The sequence below is a fragment of the Trachypithecus francoisi genome, unplaced genomic scaffold (genome assembly GCF_009764315.1).
Source record: "Trachypithecus francoisi isolate TF-2019V2 unplaced genomic scaffold, Tfra_2.0 Lachesis_group7, whole genome shotgun sequence".
NCBI classification, from domain to species: Eukaryota; Metazoa; Chordata; class Mammalia; order Primates; family Cercopithecidae; genus Trachypithecus; species Trachypithecus francoisi.
The window spans coordinates 69,745,364-69,765,112 of NW_022681472.1; the positions used below are offsets into that span (position 1 = coordinate 69,745,364).

The following is a 19,749-nucleotide window of genomic DNA, read 5'->3' on the forward strand; positions in this document are numbered from 1 at the left end:
CCTATCCATGAGCATGGTATGTTCTTCCATTTGTTTGTGTCCTCTTTGATTTCACTGAGCAGTGGTTTGTAGTTCTCCTTGAAGAGGTCTTTTCCATCCCTTGTAAGCTGGATTCCTAGGTATTTTATTCTCTTTGAAGCAATTGTGAATGGAAGTTGATTCCTGATTTGGCTCTCTGCTTGTCTGTTACTGGTGTATAAGAATGCTTGGGATTTTTGCACATTAATTTTGTATCCTGAGACTTTGCTGAAGTTGCTTATCAGCTTAAGGAGATTTGGGGCTGAGACCATGGGGTTTTCTAAATATACAATCATGTCATCTGCAAACAGGGACAATTTGACTTCTTCTTTTCCTAACTGGATACCCTTGATTTCTTTCTCTTGCCTGATTGCCCTAGCCAGAACTTCCAACACTATGTTGAATAGGAGTTTCTTAGAAGAGCAAGAAGCAGAGCCTAGAAGACTGAGTAAAGTCTATGAAACAGGCATAGAGTGAAGGATTGAGGATGATCACCTAAGAACAGCTTCCTGCTACACAGGGAAAAAAACATTAAACACACACATGCACACAGGCACTCATGTACACTTTTGGACAAGGAAGACCGAGTTTGGAGAATATTTGAAGTCAATAATTTATGATTTAGATGCTCTCTGAGTCCCTGAGGAGAAAGCCACAATCCTATACTTTGAGACTTGACTTAGGGTGAAAAAGAAAATGGGATATAGATATTCCGACTGGATTAGCAAAATCCCAGAGGAGAGAATTATATCTTCAAAGAAACATTCAAGTAAAATTTCAAGTTCTTTGAAACTCTTCATTTAGAGAAGTACTAGAAAGTCCAAATTGGGGCAAAGATGACAAATGTCTTGTTGAGGTGCTTCCATAGATGAGCCCAAGAACAAGCCTTACAAAACCCAGCAGGAATCAAGTGGCAGAGAGAGCAGAGTACACAACTCCCAACAGGACCAGTGCACACTCAGAGTCTTTAGAATGAATGAACAGGGTCCTTACGCTGAAGGGACTTTGGCCAAGAGTTTGGTCAAGAAGGGCAAGCCATACAACCAGAGACCACAAGGGACTAGGGATGGCTGCTGTGGATGCCAGTCTACAGAGCCAAAGATCAGTCAGAGCAAGGAATACCAGAGCAGAGAAGAGTCAAATAACAGCATTAGTATCAGACACCCCCAAGAGGAAAATGATATTTGCACATCAGAAGTGATACGATTATCTCAAAGTTTCCAGATGAAACATGTTACACCATTATGAAAATGGGAGTTCCACAGCCAAGTTATGTTTACTTTTTAAAAACATGAAGACAAAATTAATTCATATAAACACACAACTGAATTGTGACTGCAAAAACACCTAATTGCTTACAACTATGCATCAGGGTATCTAGAAGATGGCATTTTTATTATTGTGATTATTATTATTATTAATGAAAGAATGGGTCATTTAAAAGTTACCAGCTGCTGGAACTTCTAGCAGCAGAGACCACAAATCGCTGTGGAGCAGTGTGGCCATCAGTGAGGCAGTTGATCAGGATGGCAGCAGAATGTGTGGAACCATCTGTTCTTGACTATGTGGCACTAAAACAGAAAAAGGGACACATCAGTAAACAATTTTCATTTTCTGTATTTTTTTTCTTTTTCCACAGGGAAAATGTAAGGTAGTCTGATGGCCTCCATGAGAGACAATAAAACCTTTCATACCTTAGTGATATATACATTTTTCTCCTAATTTAAATATAAAAACATGATGTTCTAGGCCCCAAGGTGCTGAAGGGAAACATAATAATTACAAAAAATATATGTAGCAACTTACTTCATGAGTTATGAAGGGAATATGAGATAGCCAAACTGTTTATGAGTCTTCAATGACCTAAACACTTACAAATGTATTTAAAAGAAGAGGTTGCATACAAAATTGAATCGAAAACATTTAACTACCTAACATAGTTCATTAACTCAAAATTGTCTGTATTAAGATGTTAAATACACCTAAGAGATTGACACACACTGATGATTATTAAAAGCTTGTATACATTTATGACTGTATTTTTCTTTTTTTCCTTTTTTTTTCTTTTTTTTAGATGGAATCTCGCTTTCTTGCCCAGGCTGGAGTGCCGTGGTGCAATCTTGGCTCACTGCAACCACTGTCTCCCAGGTTCAAGCAATTCTCCTGACTCAGCCTCCAGAGCAGCTGGGATTACAGGCGTGTGCCACCACTCTAGGCTAATTTTTATATTTTTAGTGGAGACGGGATTTCACCATGTTGGCCAACCTGGTCTCGAACTCCTGACCTCAGGTGATCCGCCTGCCTCAACCTCCCAAAGTGCTGGGATTATAGGCGTGAGCCATCGCACCTGGCCTATATTTTTCAATCACAGATGAGAAACCCTTTATTCTATTAACTTCACATATTCTTTGAGTCATTAAGACTTATTGAAAAATCACATAGTTTTCCCTCTAGCCATGGGAAGAGCAGTAAATAATCAAAAAGAAAATTACATCATCTGATTATGTTCCAAGTATAAAATTGTCAGGATTAGATGACGGAAAGCGGGTATCTATTTCTATATTTCAACTGTTTGAGAAATTATTGTGTTGAATCAAATATACTTTAATAAGAAATGTAAACTAAATAAAAGGACTGGTCAGAAAACTGTGCCAATAGTTGAAGGATTATAATTGCTTGTGGAAAATTTTCAATCCCCTAGAAGTATGTTTTAAATATTCTGCCAACATATGTCTCAATTACTAAGTCTTGTAAAAATGTAGTCTTTCTTGAATATTTTTGAAGAATATTTACAATAGCTATATTCAGTAAAACCTCATTTATCTGATTAATGTTCATTCAAAATAGAGTACAATTTGAAGACCTACTCTTCTGTAGTTGTATAGAGTTTTCCTGTTGAGTGTTCATTTATTTTGAGATAAAATTTCAAGGTTACAGAAACATATATAAAGAAGCAGAATGGTCACACATTAGTTATCAAGCTATACTATGCTTTTCCATGAAAAAAACCATAAGTACCAGCATCATGTCATGACATATTTGTACTGAGAATTTAAGTGTCTTCACACTAAAACCCAATTGCCATAACTAGAATAATTATGAGGCTGTATCCATTGGTTCTCAAGGTCACTAAAATAAACGACTAATCTGACATTTCTCTTCACATAAGAAATAGCAGCCTGACTTAGGACTATGTAGTAAAGATAAAAGCTCTTATAAATATTGCTCTACATTTTTTATAATATTAACCTTTTAAAATATTTTCCACCAAAATACAAATTATTATTTTTAAGAGTAATCTAAAGTAAATGGAAAGGGAACCAAACAAAATAAGGGCTACTATATGTTTTATTCTTGTTTTTTAGAATTAATGTGTATTTCTAAATTTGTAATGCATGCATTGAAAACAGAGTTCAAGAGGTATTAAAGTACAGAAAAATTTAAAAGTAATTTTCTTTTTTATTCCTACCCAGCTTTTATCCCCAAAGGCCACCACTATTGCTAGCTCCTTGGATATCCTTCCACAGATATCCTATGCACATGTAAGTATATATGTGCCTATAGATTTCTTCTTTAACATGTATATTTAGCATGATATGGAATCTTTTCTCTATCTTTATTTTTCATTTAATATAAATAGATTATTCCATTTTGGTGCATATACTTTTTTTATTTTTTAAATATCTGCAAAACATTCCATTGGACAGATTTACAATTATTTATTTAAACAAACCCAATCAATATACATTTTCAGTGCTGCAATGCATAGATGCATTATTCTGTGTATTTGAAAGTACTATATAAAATACTATATAATAATGCATTCTGTGTATTTGAGTAATAGTATATAAAATACTATATAATAATGCATTCTGTGTATTTTAAAGTGTTATATATATAATACTATATAATAATGCATGTACACATTGCAGCATTGAAAATGTATATTGATTGGGTTTGTTTAAATAAATAATTGTAAATCTGTCCAATGGGATGTTTTGCAGATATTTAAAAAATAAAAAAAATTATATGCACCAAAATGGAATAATCTATTTATATTAAATGAAAAATAAATATAGAAAAAAGACTCTATATCCTGCTAAATGTACATGCTAAAGAAGAAGTGGAGGCCTTTGGAGAGAGAAAGTCTGGGTAGGAATAAAAAAGAAAAAAAGTGTATATATATATACACACACACACGTATGTGTATATATATGTGTGTGTATGTGTGTATGATATATTCCTAGAAAATGAATTGCTGGAACACAGGATATGCATTTATATTTATGATTAAATAGTAAAGCTGTATTTAATTTCAAATATATCAATTCACGCTCTTTTATAAGGTATAAAAGTATCTGTTTCCCCATACTATAGGGTTTAAAATGTATTCACTGTCATTTTGAAAATGACCAAATTGAAGACATATTTGCCTATGTTTGAAAATTTAAAAAATAAAAAACACAAACATAAGCTACAACGGAAGGTTTGCATATTTTCTTTTATAAAATTAAATATAATCTCCAAATTTGAATTTTCTTTGGATAAAATAATGTCATTTTTCACAAAGCCAGGTTATTTAAAACTAATCATTATCTCCACATTTCAGCATTATTACAAATAAAATAAAATTACTTCAGTTTGAATACAAATAGTGCAATTGTAGAAAGCGATTCATTTCCTCATGTATCATTTAGAGGCAGAGAATGCTAGTAATCAACTTAAGATCACTTATCAGAAATCAAATATTTAATTCTATTTTTCCAAATTATTTGTTTTCTCAATACTTCATGTCTCGTTTTCTCTCTAAAATAAGAAATCCCAGGGTTTGAATTCCTCCCAATAAAGTACACTAATAAAAATTAAAAGAAAAATATTGAGCCAAAAATTTTATTCATTCAAGTGCTAGTTTCTTTTTAGTACTTAAAAAAAAAACAAATGTAGACTTATGCGTAAAAACGCTACTCTCAACTTTAATACTTGAGGAATTTCAAGACTGCAGTGCTTGGTTAAGAGTTACTTACTCAACAATATTTCTCTTTAAATAAAACTACACTTTACATTTTACAGTTAATCAATTTTGAAAGATTAGACTTGATAAATATATTTTTTATAGTATGGCATGAAGTTTTTATATTGAAAATAGCTATGCGGTTGTGAAATATCCCCAATAATGCCTCCTTTGAGCATTGGAAAAATTTTCCTAATTTTCCATAAGATACAGGATTAAACTGCAAAACATGAGGAAAAGAACTCCTTAATCTTTGTTTTTTTTTTTTTTTTTGGACTGAGTCTCGCTGTTACCCAGGCTGGAATGGTACAGTGGCGTGATCTCGGCTTGATGCAACCTCCACCTCCTGGGTTCAAGTGATTCTCCACCCTCAGCCTCCCGAGTCACTGGGATTACAGGCACGCACCAGCAGGCCCTGCTAATTTTTGTATTTTTATTAGAGATGACATTTTGCCATGTTGGCTAGGCTGGTCTCAAACTCTTGACCTCAGGTGATTGCCCACCTCGGCCTCCCAAAGTGCTGGGATTACAGGCATGAGCCACCGGGCCCAGGCACTTCTTGATCAGTTTAACATTGTTGTGAAAAACTTTCACTATCTAGACTCATGTTCATTTCCTACTTAATTTTATTTAGCTTGCCTGACCTTCTTATATGATTCTCTTTTTTTAATCAATACCCATTCAGAATTGTTTTTGCTGTGATAAAGCCCCAGTAGTATTAATTGGACACTTTGAAGCATCAGACGTCACAGTTAAGTAAAAACTCCTTTTAAATCAAAAGTGCTCCTTTAAAAAACTGCTCAACTGAAATTTGTCTCACTAAAAGATTCGAGAAAGGGGATGAACAAGGCTGGCTTTCTGGCCTTTTCAACCAGACTCCAGGGACTGAGTGCTAAGATCTGGCAGTAGTACCAGTTTGATTTATCTTTGACCACCATTGGGGTAAAGAATATCCAGACATAATGAAAGACAGCAGCCAGAGGTCAGTTCCACTGGGTTATCTGAATAAGGCTTTCAGCAGAAGGAAGTGGGGCTATTTACAACCCCTGGGGAAAGGGATAAGAAGAACCTGGGGTGTGTCTTCAATGGGCCCCAGATTCCCAGCCCCAAGAATCCTTATCTGAGCAGAACTTGATAAAAAGTTTTCACAAGACACTAAGGCATTATCAGCCTCAGTGACTCCTGAAATACTAATACTCTCATCCATAAGAGAATATTAATCCTCGGTGACTGTGTACAATGCCCATTCTTGCACTGAGATTTTATTTCATGGAAATACATGTTTATATATTTTTACATATTTATAATTTTTCATGAAAATCTATTTTTAATGTCTTAGAAATATCAGATATTGGTATTCTGTGATTCATAAAAATTTATTGTTGCCACTAGCTTTTATCACACCTTAGAAAATTTGAAAACCTGTTTAGGCCTTTATCATTTTGCCACTTACTGTTTACTGTCTATAGTATCTTTCCACTGTGTCCCATAATCAGCACTTTTGTCAACTATCTTTTATGAATGAAGCCCTGACTAGCTCTCCCACAAAAGAACTTACATAATTTTGTCCTCATTGCCAAAAGATACAGTCTAATTTCCCAGAGCATTTCTTATACTATTCAAAATCTAGCTCCAATTAACTGCCAAGTCATATCTCTCTCTATTCAACTGTATGCATTTTGCATTGCAGACATTTAAAACTTATTGAAAAGTTTCTCAAATGTAACTCTGTTTTGTTTTGCTTTGTTTTGTTTTGAGAAGGGACGTCACTCTGTCACCCAGGTTGGAGTGTGGTGGCACACTATCATGGCTCATGGGTCACTGTAACTTGAATGCCTGGACTTAAGAGATTTTCTCATCTCAGCCTTCTGAGTAGCTGAGACTACAAGCACATGCAACCAAAACTAGCTAATTTTTGTATTTTTTATCATAGAGATGAGGTCTTGCTATATTGCCCAGGCTGGTCTCAAACTCCTGGCCTCAAGCAATTCTCCCACCTCGGTCTCCCAAAGTATTGGGATGACAGGTGTGGGCCACCCTGCCCAGTCTCAAATGTAACTCTGTACCATTGACCTTACCATTCCACCAAGCACATTCCTATTGTTTATTCAAGGTAAATTATACGCCACCTCTTCTATAAAGCCTCAATAATTATGATGGCAAAACTAGTAATGTCTCAATTTGTTATGACTTACCGAATCTACTAGAGATTGTGTTAGTCTGTATTGTAATTATTTCTCTATGTGTTTGATCCTTTCATTAGACCATTAGCTAATTTTTCAGGACGTGATTTTTATATTTGCCTGTCTAATGCCTAATGTCTGAAGCCTACATGAGATTAGACTATGATAGATAATTGACAACCTAATGTTGAATGAATAAACAATGAAGTAAATACATAAGTGCAGCAAAACGCAGAGAAGATCTACATAGTTAATATTTTTCTGGTAGAAGGCTGCCTGTTTTTTAATATCCCAATGCTATAAAACATATGAGTCTTTTAGCACAGTATTTTTCAGCCAATTATTTATATAGAAAAAAATGCATTCATGTCTCTAATACTCAATATGACATTTCTTAACAAACTTGTTTGGGGAAAAAAAGTTATGTTCCAAATAGAATTGACACAATGTCGTAATCACAAGGACATTTTGAGGAGCAGGCCAATTCTCATCAAAGGGGGTATTTATCTTAGATGTTGCTGGCACTAAAAAAGGCAATGTTACTGCAAACAAATTATATTTTTATCAAGCAAATAAATTATATTTGGTGATCTGGAAGAAATATTTTAAATATTCACTGTGTTTGAGGAAATTGAGAGCTTGGAATTGATAAGAACTCATTATATTTTTTTCCCATTTAAAATAATGGGAAATAGATTCTTGACAGCATTTCTGTTCAGATCATGATATTGAAGAACATTATTTTCAATACATGGGAGATAGCTATATAACATTTATACTTATTACATTCAAGCCATTGTGTTGTTTATTAAGACAAATACAAAAATAAAGTGATTTATTTCTTGTCATCAAGGAGCTTATGGTTTAGTTGGAAGAACAAGGCATACATGTTACTAACTATAATATAATCCACATCTGAGAAATATGGCAGGCTCACAATTAATCTTCATATTGAATGCTAACGGATGAAATTGTAGTGAACGCACGGGGTGCTATATTATTGAAGACTCTGAGGTCACAACCCAGCTTGAGAGAACACTATGACGATTAGTGATGTTTGTAACAGAAACATACTTGCCACCACTGCTCTATAGACTCGGAGAATAAAGAAAGCAGTTCAACTTGAAGTGATAAATTAAAATATCTTTAAAGAGGGGACATTTAGGCTGGGCAGGGTGTTTTCAGGATCAGGAATACAATGAAGCAGTCCAAGTGAAATAGCGCCAGAAATTAAGTCTAGATTAGAGAGAAATGACAAAATACAATGAAAGCAAGTAGTCATGTTGGCTGAAGCCAAATTTGTCCTCAAAATGTCAGCAAAGGACAGCTGTTAAGAGAGCCTCTTTCAATTTGACACATTATGGAAGGGACAGTACCTTTGGTCTTATGGGAACAGAGACTTACTCTGGATACAGATTTGCCTTTGCAGCATCAATGCTTCTCCCAAAACTACCTACGACAGACTTATGGAATGCCTTATACACTGCCATGATATCCCACACGGTATTGCTTCTTATCGAGGAAATTAATTCACAGAAAATTAAGAGAGGCAATAAGCCTCACTCGTGTACACCTACTCCTGTAATTCACTGGTCTTAAATGCTCTCATATTCTGAACTGATGGCTTGACAGAGCAGTGGAATGGACATTTGAAGACTCACTTATAGCATCTCTAAGTGGAAAAACCTTGCAGCTCTGAAGCAATGTTGTTCAGAAGGCTGTGTATATCTGAATTGGTGTCAAATATATGGTGTTCTTTCTCCACAGCCAGGATTCACAGGTCCAGAAATTAAGGGATGAAAATGGGAATGGCACCACATACTATTACCCCCTAATGACCCACTAGTAAAATTTCAGGATACTGTTTCCATGACCTCATCCTCTGCTGGAATAGAAGTTTTAGTTCCAAAGGAAGGAATGCTTTTACCAAAAGACACAACAATTATCCACTCAACTGGAAGTTTAGACTGCCACCCAACCCATTTGGGCTTCTCATACCTCTGAATCAATAGGCAAATAAAGGAGATGACTGTGCTGGCTAGGGTGGTTATCCTGACTACCAAGAGAAAATTGTACAACTGATCCACAATGAAGTGAAGGAAGAGTATGTCTGGAATACAGAAGATCCCTTAGGGAATCTCTTAGCATTACCATGCCCTGTGATTAAGGTCAATTGAAAACCAAAACAAGCCAATCCAGAAAGGATTTCTACTGGCCCAGACCCTTCAGGACTGAAGGTTTGGATCACCCCATCTGGTAAAGAGCCAAGACGAACTGAGGTACTTGCTGAAAGTAAAGGAGATCCAAAATGGGTAGTGAGAAAAGGTTGTTATAAATACCACCTGCAACCATGTCACCAGTTACAAAAACAAGTACCGTAATTGTCATGATATTTCCTTCTTATTTTATGAATACATTTGTGTGGGAGGGGTGGGGGGAGTGGGTTTGTGTGTATGTATTAAGCAAATATCTTTGTTTTCTTCCCTTCCTTTATTTTTTGTTAATTCCCTTATCATGTAAGATAAGAAGATTTCACATCACAGTGGTTAAGTATTGTTAATTTTACATCATAGTAGTTCACTTATGGAATTTTGAATATTAAATGTCACTCAAAGACTTTACTACGTCTTCTGGGGAAAGTTAGAATGTGTTTTTGGTCGTATGCAGGATGGTTGCACCATGTTTTGTAAAATTATGCCTTGTTATTGTCTTTATTTGGAGATTAAGTATGTTTCAAAGAGATGTGTATCAATGCTAAGTTGACAAGAGGTTGGTTTGTGATGGTTAATTTTACGTGGCAAGTTGACCGAGCCGTAGGGCGTCCCGACATTTGGCCAAACATTATTTTGTGTGTGTCTGTGACAGTGTTTCTGGATGACATTAACATTTGAATAGGTACACTAAGTAAAGTGGATTGTCTAATGCGGTGGGCCTTATCCTGTTAATAGAAGACCTGTGTAGAACACAAAGGCTGAATAAGAGGGAGTGCCTTCTGACTGCTTGACCTGCCATATTGCTCTTTTTCTGACCTGGAACTCACCTCTTCTTGTTCTCAAGCCTTTGGACTTGGGCTGGAACTCATACCATCTGTCCCCTGCGTGTCCAGCTTGCCAATTGCAGATCTTGGGACTTCTCAGATTCCACAGATGTGTGAGCCAGTTTTTTATAATAAATCTTGAAAATTTCTTTCTCCCCATATATATATATGTATGTGTGTGTGTGTGTGTGTGTGTGTGTGTGTGTATGTATGCATAATGTGCAACAGAGGATTGAATTATATATACATAAAATCTATTGTTTCTTTCCTCTGTAGAACCCTAAGACAGCTCATACCAATAAATTTGGCCTCAATAAACTTTATGTTTTCCCGGTTATCCTATACCCTTAATATCTATTCCCATACATTTTCACCAGGTTTTTATATAAATATTTATACTTTAAATGTGGAATTTTTTTTTTTTTTTTTTTTGGTGCATAGTTCAGTGAAGCTCCTGGAAAGTCACACTTCTTATCTCATCATTTAGAGCTGAGTCTTCAACTTGAATCTAGTTAAATGTCTGGAAGCACTCATGCTTATTAAGTCCTGAGAAAAATCAACAGTGCTTTGCAAGGCAACTACCACAGGGGAGGCCAATACTGGTGCTTTAAGCTAAGGAGACTAGCTTTCTTATAAATGAATATTGTTTATCATTTTTCAAAACTTCTAAAACACACACACATATTTTATTTTACAATTTAGCATCTTCCACATATTTCTGGTTAACACATTCTTTTACTTAGGCATGTATTAGATACTTAAAAAAAATCCATTGAATGACAAACATCATCTACATTTTTTTCACAAAGCAAGTGTTCATTTTTTACTACAAATCAGCAGAGAGAAAACAAAAGTCTCAGATAGAGGTTGTGAAACTTACTATTTTGCAAGAGCATCCAAAACCAGCTATAAAATGCATAATCTTTGAGGTTATTCATCTCTATTTTATAATAATTTTCATTCTCCTTTTTTTCCCTTACATCAGTAGTTCGTTTCTTCCTCCACCCCTAAAACTATCAGCCTCATCACAGCACATTGTATCCTTAATACATCAGAAACTCCCAGTTGACTTCAAAATGCATTTCTCTCTATTTTAGTTTCATAACAAATTTAGCTTTACTCACTTTTAAGGGAGGAGGCCACCCCTCATATTGTCTTATGCCCAATTTCTGCCTCCAAAGAAAGAAGAAGTAAGAAAGAAGAAAGGCAGAAATGAAATCCACAGGCAGACAGTCCTGGGCCTGGCAGTTAAAGATCGACCCCTGACCTAATAGGTTAGATTATCTATAGATTGCAGACATTGTATAGAAAAGCACTGTGAAAATCCCTGTCCCGTTCTGTTCCATTCTAATTACCAGTGCATGCAGCCCCCAGTCAGGCACTCCCTGCTTGCTCAATCAATCACGACCCTCCCATGCACACCCCCTTAGAGTTGTGAGCCCTTAAAAGGGACAGGAATTGCTCACTAGGGGAGTTCAGTTTTTGAGATGTGAGTCTTGCCGATGCTCCCACTGAATAAAGCCCTTCCTTCTTTAACTCAGTGTCTGAGGAATTTTGTCTGCAGCTCGTCCTGCTACATTTGGCTGCATTGATAAATATATGATTATATAATCTATTACATATTTACATATGTAATAAAATTTTATATAAGCAAAAACAAGATAAAACCAAATCTTATTTATTAAGCAGGGAGAGAGCAGAAAGAGGGAGAGACTTCCTTCTATAAAACCCTCTTATGGAATCACTGTGAAAGGTAAGATGACTACAATATTGTCACTGTTTTTAATGAGACAAACATGTAAGCAGCTGTAGTTATAGCCATGGCCATGTGTAGTAGACAGAATTTCAAAATGGCTCCCAGATTCTTGTCTTTGGGGGCACATTTCCCGGTATAATAGCTTCCTATTAAGTCTTAGCCAGATTGGTGGATATAATGGGATAGCCTTACCATGACTATGTTGCATCATAAGACTGAAGATGTAATTAAATTTTTGAATCAGTTGACTCTTGATTAATCAAGAGGAAGATTATTCTATGTGACACTGTTAATCAGATTACCACTGCGATGGTTAATATTGAGCGCAAACTTGGTTGGACTGAAGGATGCAAAGTATTGATCCTGGGTGTGTCTGTGAGGGTGTTGCCAAAGGAGATTCACAATTGAGTCACTGGACTGGGAGAGGCAGAACCACCCTCAGTCTGGGTGGGCACCCTCTAATCAGCTGCCAGCTCGGCTACAATAAAGCAGGCAGGAGAAGATGGAAGAACAGACTTGCTGAGTCTTCTAGCCTTCATCTTTCTCCTGTGCTGGATGCTTTCTGCCCTCAAACATCAGACTCACGTTCTTCAGCTTTTGGACTCTTGGACTTATGCCAGTGATTTGCCCAAGGCTCCACTGTCGGCTTCCCTGCTTTCGAGGTTTTAGGCCTTGGACTGGCTTTCTTGCTCCTCAGCTTGCAGACGGCCTATTTTGGGACTTCGCTTGTGATTGTGTGAGTCAATATTCCTTAATTAACTCCACTTCATATATACATCTACCCTATTAGTTCTGTCCCTCTAGATAACCCTGACTAATACAGCCACTTCGAAGAAAAATACACAAAGCACTAGCAGACACTCTCCTGTTCTGTTGTCCTTGAAGAAGCAAACCACCTGTTATAGAGTGGGCCGCATGGCAGGAAATTCGAGGTCCCCCTAGGAGCTGACAGCCTCAATCTTACAGCCACAAGGAACTGAAATATGCCACCAATCTGAATAAGCTTAGAAGAGAATCTGAGCTCCAAAGAGAGTGCAAGTTGGCAGACATCTTGATTTTGACTTAATAAAAGTGAGCAGAGAATTCAGCTTTGTGGTGCCTGAACCTCCAACTTACAGAAACTGCAAGATAATTGCATTGTTTAAGGAGCTAAATTTGTAATAATTTGTTATGAAAAAATTGAAATTTAATACAACATGCATAGGAGAAAATACATAATTCAAAATGGATTTCATAATGCTTCATTTCAAGGTAATTTTTTTAACTGCTTATTAGTCTTTTTTCTACGTACCTTCTCATTTGATCTCAGCTGATAGTGCTGATTTTAAGCACTTCCTGTCTTCCCCAAAGTAATGTGCTGCTAGCTATACCTGCTACTGAAATAAGCGGCTAGTCATGTCACAGAGAAGAAAGGGAGTCTTAACTCCATTGAAATCTACTGAGAGAAGAGAAGAGCAAGCCAGCCTTGAGTATTGCCACAGGCTTATTTCTCTGAGATTTCAGAGTTAATGTGCTAATCAGTCTTTGTCTCTTTCATCACCCAGACACAAACACTATGAATTCAATAAGCCAGTGGTCTCAAAATGATTTGGGCATATCTGTATACTTACTGGAAAGACTTTCTCTTTTACAGGAATTTCTTAACTTGGAGGAAATTATTCCTCTCTAATAATACTTCTTTTAACTGCAAATATTGGTGCCTAATCTTCTTATGTATAAGCTGGAGACTTAAGCTAAATATACTTGATTACTTATTCTATATCTGCTTGTGCTGAGTAGACTGAAAAATTATTCTTATCCTAGGTCTTGGTCAGTTACAATTAATTGCATTGCTTACACAACTGAACACAACTCCAAGTTAATAGGCTGTGATATTTAAATACCTTCAATGTGAAATGCACCATACATTCCAATGCAATCAACACAAACTGTGTTATTTTTGCACTGATACTAAACAATCATTCCATTCCACTGTTAATAATCTTCCAATAATTCCCATTATTCAAACAGGGTTTCCCAATACAGTAGCTATTAGTTACATGTGGCTATTTAAAGCTAAATTTAAACTAAGCCAAAAAATAATTAATTGCCTCCATCTTACTAGCCACATTTCAACTGCACAATAACCACATGTGGTTAGTGGCTACCATAGTACACAGTGCAGATTATAGAATATTTCAGTCGTCTCAGAAAGTCCTATTGGACAATGCTAAATGAAGTCATAGATTCTCAAGCATTTATATTAAAGCCTTTCATAGTTTTACCTCTTCTGTGTTTTTAAAACTTAGTTCCCTCTTTCTGCCACATTTAGCTAGCGCTCCAACCATTCTAAATACTTGTCTTTTATAAATCATATATAATGGAAATTTTGTTTGTGTCATTCTCATGGTCATTAATATCATCCATTCCTTTTCCCACCTGATGAATTCCTTCTAATTCTTTAATACTCGGCTCCAGTTTTATCTCCTGTGAAATACCTTTCCTGATATCCTCAAGCACAAATAAGCATTTCCTCTGTGCTCCCATGATACGATTGTCCTATTGTAAACCATGGGTCATATAGTATTAGAGACTGGGAGCCTCTAGAGGAAAGGGGCCTTGTTTCTTTCTTTTTTTCATATTTATAGTCCCCCATTCCAGGTGTAATAGGCACTAAATATTTATTAACCTATCCATTCATATGTTTAGTTTCCTCATATTATTGATTGAGTGACATTAGAGTGGTAACTTTATTAACTGCTTATATACAGAAACCAAAACTCCATGTTACTAATCAGAAGTTGACCATATAAGATGGGAGCTACAGTAAAAAGAAGAAGAGAAGAAGAAGATGTCTTAAACAAAAAGTATAGCTTGGCGGATAGCGTAACATGTTACAAACTTACTAAATAAGAAGTTAGAGTTATCTTTCTTGAAACCTCATAAAGTGTATGTATATATACACATACACACACTTTTTTTATAGTTCCATGGTTCTTGGCTTCCAGAGAAAGTGATAAGTAGTAAGAAATTTCAAGGAGGCTGCTTAGTTATCCTTGATAATTTGATGGATCTGGGGAGAGCACAGCTTTCCAGTTCATTGTAATTCCATCACTATATAGGTAACCAGCCTGAATTTGTAATATATTCATTTGAACATTTTCTTAAATTCTGATTACACAACTCTCCCTTATGTTCTAATTCCAGAAAGTGGTTAATTGAAAAGAAACAAAATAAATTCTAAGATGTGCTATTTGTAAAAGTTGCACTTAGAGCTATGAATAAAAATATTGTTTCACTGTCTAGCTGTGAGTCATAGTTTCTGTTTGTTTGTTTTGGTAGCCTTTAAAAAAAATCAAAATGCTCTAGTAGCTTCATCTGGCAAAAGCAGCAGAGCTCTACAGATTTTATTCTAGCTGCCTGCCATCAGTCATGGATCTGGAAACGCCCTCAGGCACACGAGACTCTCTGAGTGACGCAGAAGAGTCCTTTTCAAGGGTCTTGGAATATGCAATGACTTGGCTGCCATCAAATATTTCTAGAGGAAAGGAATCCTCAAGTCCAGTAGACCAGAGGGTCTTCTGGCTTTGCCAAGAAGAGTGACAGAGGCTGTAAAACTGTCTGCTCTCCTCCTCTGCTAAATGCCTTGCCAGAAATCACACAGACTCAGAGCTGTTGAAAATACGGCTGTTTTATTTCAAACTGCACCATGCAAGGATGCTGCTTCCTACTCTCTTACGCCATCTACTGGAACTTATTCAAAACACTGATCTAGTTAACAGCTAGAAAAACTGCATTCCTGAGTACCTTCCGTTTCCCTGTTATTTCTCCTTGAAGTTTTTATCCTCAAGGAGCAAAGAGTCTGACTGTCAGCAGTTTGAATTTTTTTTGAAGAATATTTTTTAAAGAAAATGGGAGCCATGGACAAGACAAGTAAAGCATTGTTCGTTCTCAACACCATATCTATTTTTTGAGCTTCTCCTCTAGAATAAAGTTTGTACTGCTTTTTTCCAGAGCATTCCACCTTTTCTGCATTGACCTTGTAATGTGTGGTGATTGAATCAGTAACTTGCAATAGAGGAACAGATCTTGGATTTGAAGTCAGATTATTAAATTTCAGTTCTGACCTGTATGCCTTAATATGAAAGGTTTGCCAGTATTCTTAAAATCTTGAGGGCAAATGCTCTTATATATGGGATTTTCGTGAAGAACTCTGGTGTGGCAAAAGAGGTGTGCCAATATATCTATAATAGCGCCAATAATGGAACTCCCACCGTCAATTCTAACCCAGACCTCTCTTTCCTGTTTGCCTCTTCAACTTGCCTTTGACCTTCTTTTTTAAAAAATTTTAAGACCGGGCACGGTGGCTCACGCCTGTAATCCCAGCACTTTGGGAGGCTGAGGCAGGTGGATCACGAGGTCAGGAGTTTAAGACCATCCTGGACAACATGATAAAACCCCGTCTCTACTAAAAATACGAAAATTAGCTGGGCGTGGTGGCGAGCACCTGTAATAGCAGCTGTTCGGGAGGCTGAGACGACAGGAGATTCGCTTGAACCCAGGAGGTGGAGGTTGCACTGAGCTGAGATTGTGCCACTGCACTCCAACCTGGGCGACAGGGCAAGACTCTGTTTCGAGAAAAAGAAATTTTTTAATAGACTTTTTATCTTTTAGAGCAGTTTTAAGTTTCCAGAAAAATTGTACAAAAAGTACATTTGTTACAATTGATAAACTAATATTGATGCGATATTATTAACTAAAGTCCATCATTTACATTAGGGTTCACTCTTATTGTACAATTTTATCGATTTTGACAAATATATACTATCATATATCCATCATTACAGTATCATACAAAATATTTTCACTGCCCTAAAATCCTCTTGTGTTACACTTAATCATACTCCACCACAGCCACCTCAACCAATAACCAATGATTTTTTCACTGTCTCTATAGGTTCGCCTTTTCCAGAATGTCATTTCATTGGAATCATACAATATGTAGCCTTTTCAGACTAACTTTTCCATTTGGCAATGTACATTTAAGGCACTATTGCCTTTTTGTGACTTGATATCTTATTTCCTTTTATTGCTAAATACATATTCTATCATGTGGATGTGCCATGGTTTCCTTATCCACCTATCTTGGGTTGCTTCCAATTTTGGTCAATTACGAATAAAGTCGCTATAAATATTCGATTGCAGGTTTTTGTGTTGACACAAGTTTTCACTCATTTGAGCATATACCTAGAAGCACAATTGTTAGATAGTATGTAAGGCTGTTTATCTTTGTAAGAAACTTCCAAACTATCTTCCAAAGTGGTTGTATTACTAGCAACAAATGAGAGTTTCTGTTGCTCTACATCCTTATCAGCATTTGTAAATGTCTTGGATTTTAGCCATTCTAATAGGTGTGTAGCAACTTATTTTCACTCCCTCTTTGAATGGCTCTCAGAGCTCCACTGTGATTTTTCCATTGCTGACTGGCCTCAAGGATCCTGTAAAACTAGGAACATCTTAATGAAAGTATTCACCTTTGTTTGTCTCTATCTCCAGTAACCAGAAGGCTTGGCACGCAAAGGGTTCTAAAACTGAATGTGATCTTCTGACTATGACTGTTTTTTTTCTTAACCGTCCTTGGAATCAGGCTCTGTCCAGCCACCTTATTCTGAACACTTCACTCTGTGGCTGTGTGACCTCAGGCAAGTCACACAATCTCTCTGAATATCTAATTACTTATCTAAAAACAGAACCTTCAATAATCGTTATGGCAATCTTAAAGATTTTGGTATAGATACATAAAATATGAAGCACTTTATATGATATAAAGCACTATATAAATATCCCTCCCTGTATCCTCAAATATATTACAGAATATTATACATGCACACACACACACACACACACACACACACACACACACAATGTCTTAATTGAATATGTAGGCCAAATCATGGTAACATTTTAAAATGTTTCTACATTAATGATAATGCACACCAAATATGTGCTTCTGAATATATTGTTGAAAGATAATCGTTCTCTGTTACAAAAATTAAAGTGTATTATTTGTTCTCTAGTTATTTTGTGCAAGCTACTTACCAATTATTTGATAATTGAAGGAGTTGGTGTTGATGGTGTGGGATTGACAGGTGGTAATGATAAAAGCTGTAGTCAATAATGCTAAATATTGCATACCTGACAGGGGAAGCAAGTAAAACTAGGCTACCTGCATTACAGAGTCTGATATAACATTGTCCAAAGCCATTGGGATCTGAGGCAAGGATAACTCTATGATTGTTTTCTGGGCCACAGTCACTCTTAATATGGAAAAATTATTTCCTAAGCACCTACAATGTCTCAAGAATTGCACTTGCTCAGCTTTTGTTTTTATAAAAATTTCTGTACTTTGCTCACATTATTGAAATATATTTTCAGTGAGTTAGCAATTAGTTTATCATATTGAATATATTATTCTACTGTCTCTGACTTCTACATATTCTATAAAGAAGTTAAATATTAATCCACATACCACTCTTTGAATGCAATCTGTATTTTTTGTTCTGGTTGATTTTTGATTGCTCATTTTGTCTTTGGTACTATGATTTCATTTTAATGTTTCTTGGGTTGGAGTAATTATTCTTTCTAATATTCTTTGGGATTCACTGGGAATCTTAAATCTGTATCTTTCATCAATTCAGAAAGTCACATTTTTTATTCATTATCTTTCCATGTCTCGCCTCTTCTGTATTCAGTTTACCTTCTCCTTCTGGAACACAAATCATATATACCACAGAACTTATCATTTAATCTTTCTTCACTCTTAATCTGTCCTACATATATTTTTCCATCTTTGAATTCCTCTATGCCAACTTCCAGATAATTTCTTCTGATTAATCTTTCAGCTTCTCTTTTCTCTTCAGCTATGTCTGATCTTCTTTTAAAATTTTCTGTTGAGCTTGTGATTTTATTAGTGGCATTTTTTATTTCTAGGCATTTTCTATGATTTTTTTTAAATTGGTCATTTTTACACTTTTCTTAAGACTACAGATATTTTCAAATCTATCTTCTTATTTTTTCAAATACAATAAGTAGATGTTAGAGTCTTCACTTAAAAATCTAATATCTATCATCTGTGTGCATGTTTCCATTGTCTATTGTTTCTGATCATTCTGGCTTAGAATGACTGCATCTTCATGTGATTAGTTATTTTTAACTGTGTATTTCTCATAGTCTTAAAAATATCTATATGGGTATTTTGAAGATTAAAATTAAAGAGCCTTTTTCTAGAGATTTGCATTGGCTTCTTGGAGGCATCTAAGGGCACTACCATTCTGCAATTACTTTGACATTTATTCACAACCTAGGTTTTTTTGTTTTGTTTTGCAGCTACCAGGTGATACTAATTTATGCTACAACTCTTATTCAAACTGGCTGTGATTACAAATTTCTTTGAGATTTTTTCTCTCTGTTCTACACGACTCTACTTTCCCTGATTTTTGGTGGACAGGGGGGAGAAAAGGCAGATCTACTTCTTATTTACCCTTACTCTGATGGTGTTGCTTTCTGAAGTCCTAACTTTATGTAGGAAAAATCTCTAATCAGATTTATTCTCTCGGTTTAATGGTAAGCCCTGGGTTTTAACTTCAATTACCCTCATGTTTAAGCCATCAAAACTGAAGTGTCATTGTCCTTGATTGACAGTTGCTTTCAGGGCAAAAATAGCAGTACTTCTCCCTTACCATTTGTGTTCCGGGTTTTCCTTAGA

At 35.9% G+C, this 19,749-nt stretch overlaps 1 long non-coding RNA gene across 1 annotated transcript in view; it reads right to left on the bottom strand.

Moving 5' to 3' along the window:
• Nucleotides 1-466: 466 nt before the first annotated feature.
• The window catches only part of LOC117079225, a 134,373-nt gene continuing 115,090 nt past the window's right edge, over nt 467-19,749 (bottom strand). Inside the window, exon 4 of the long non-coding RNA XR_004435324.1 lies at nt 467-1,589. This is a non-coding gene — a long non-coding RNA (uncharacterized LOC117079225). The remainder of the gene's footprint in view (nt 1,590-19,749) is intronic.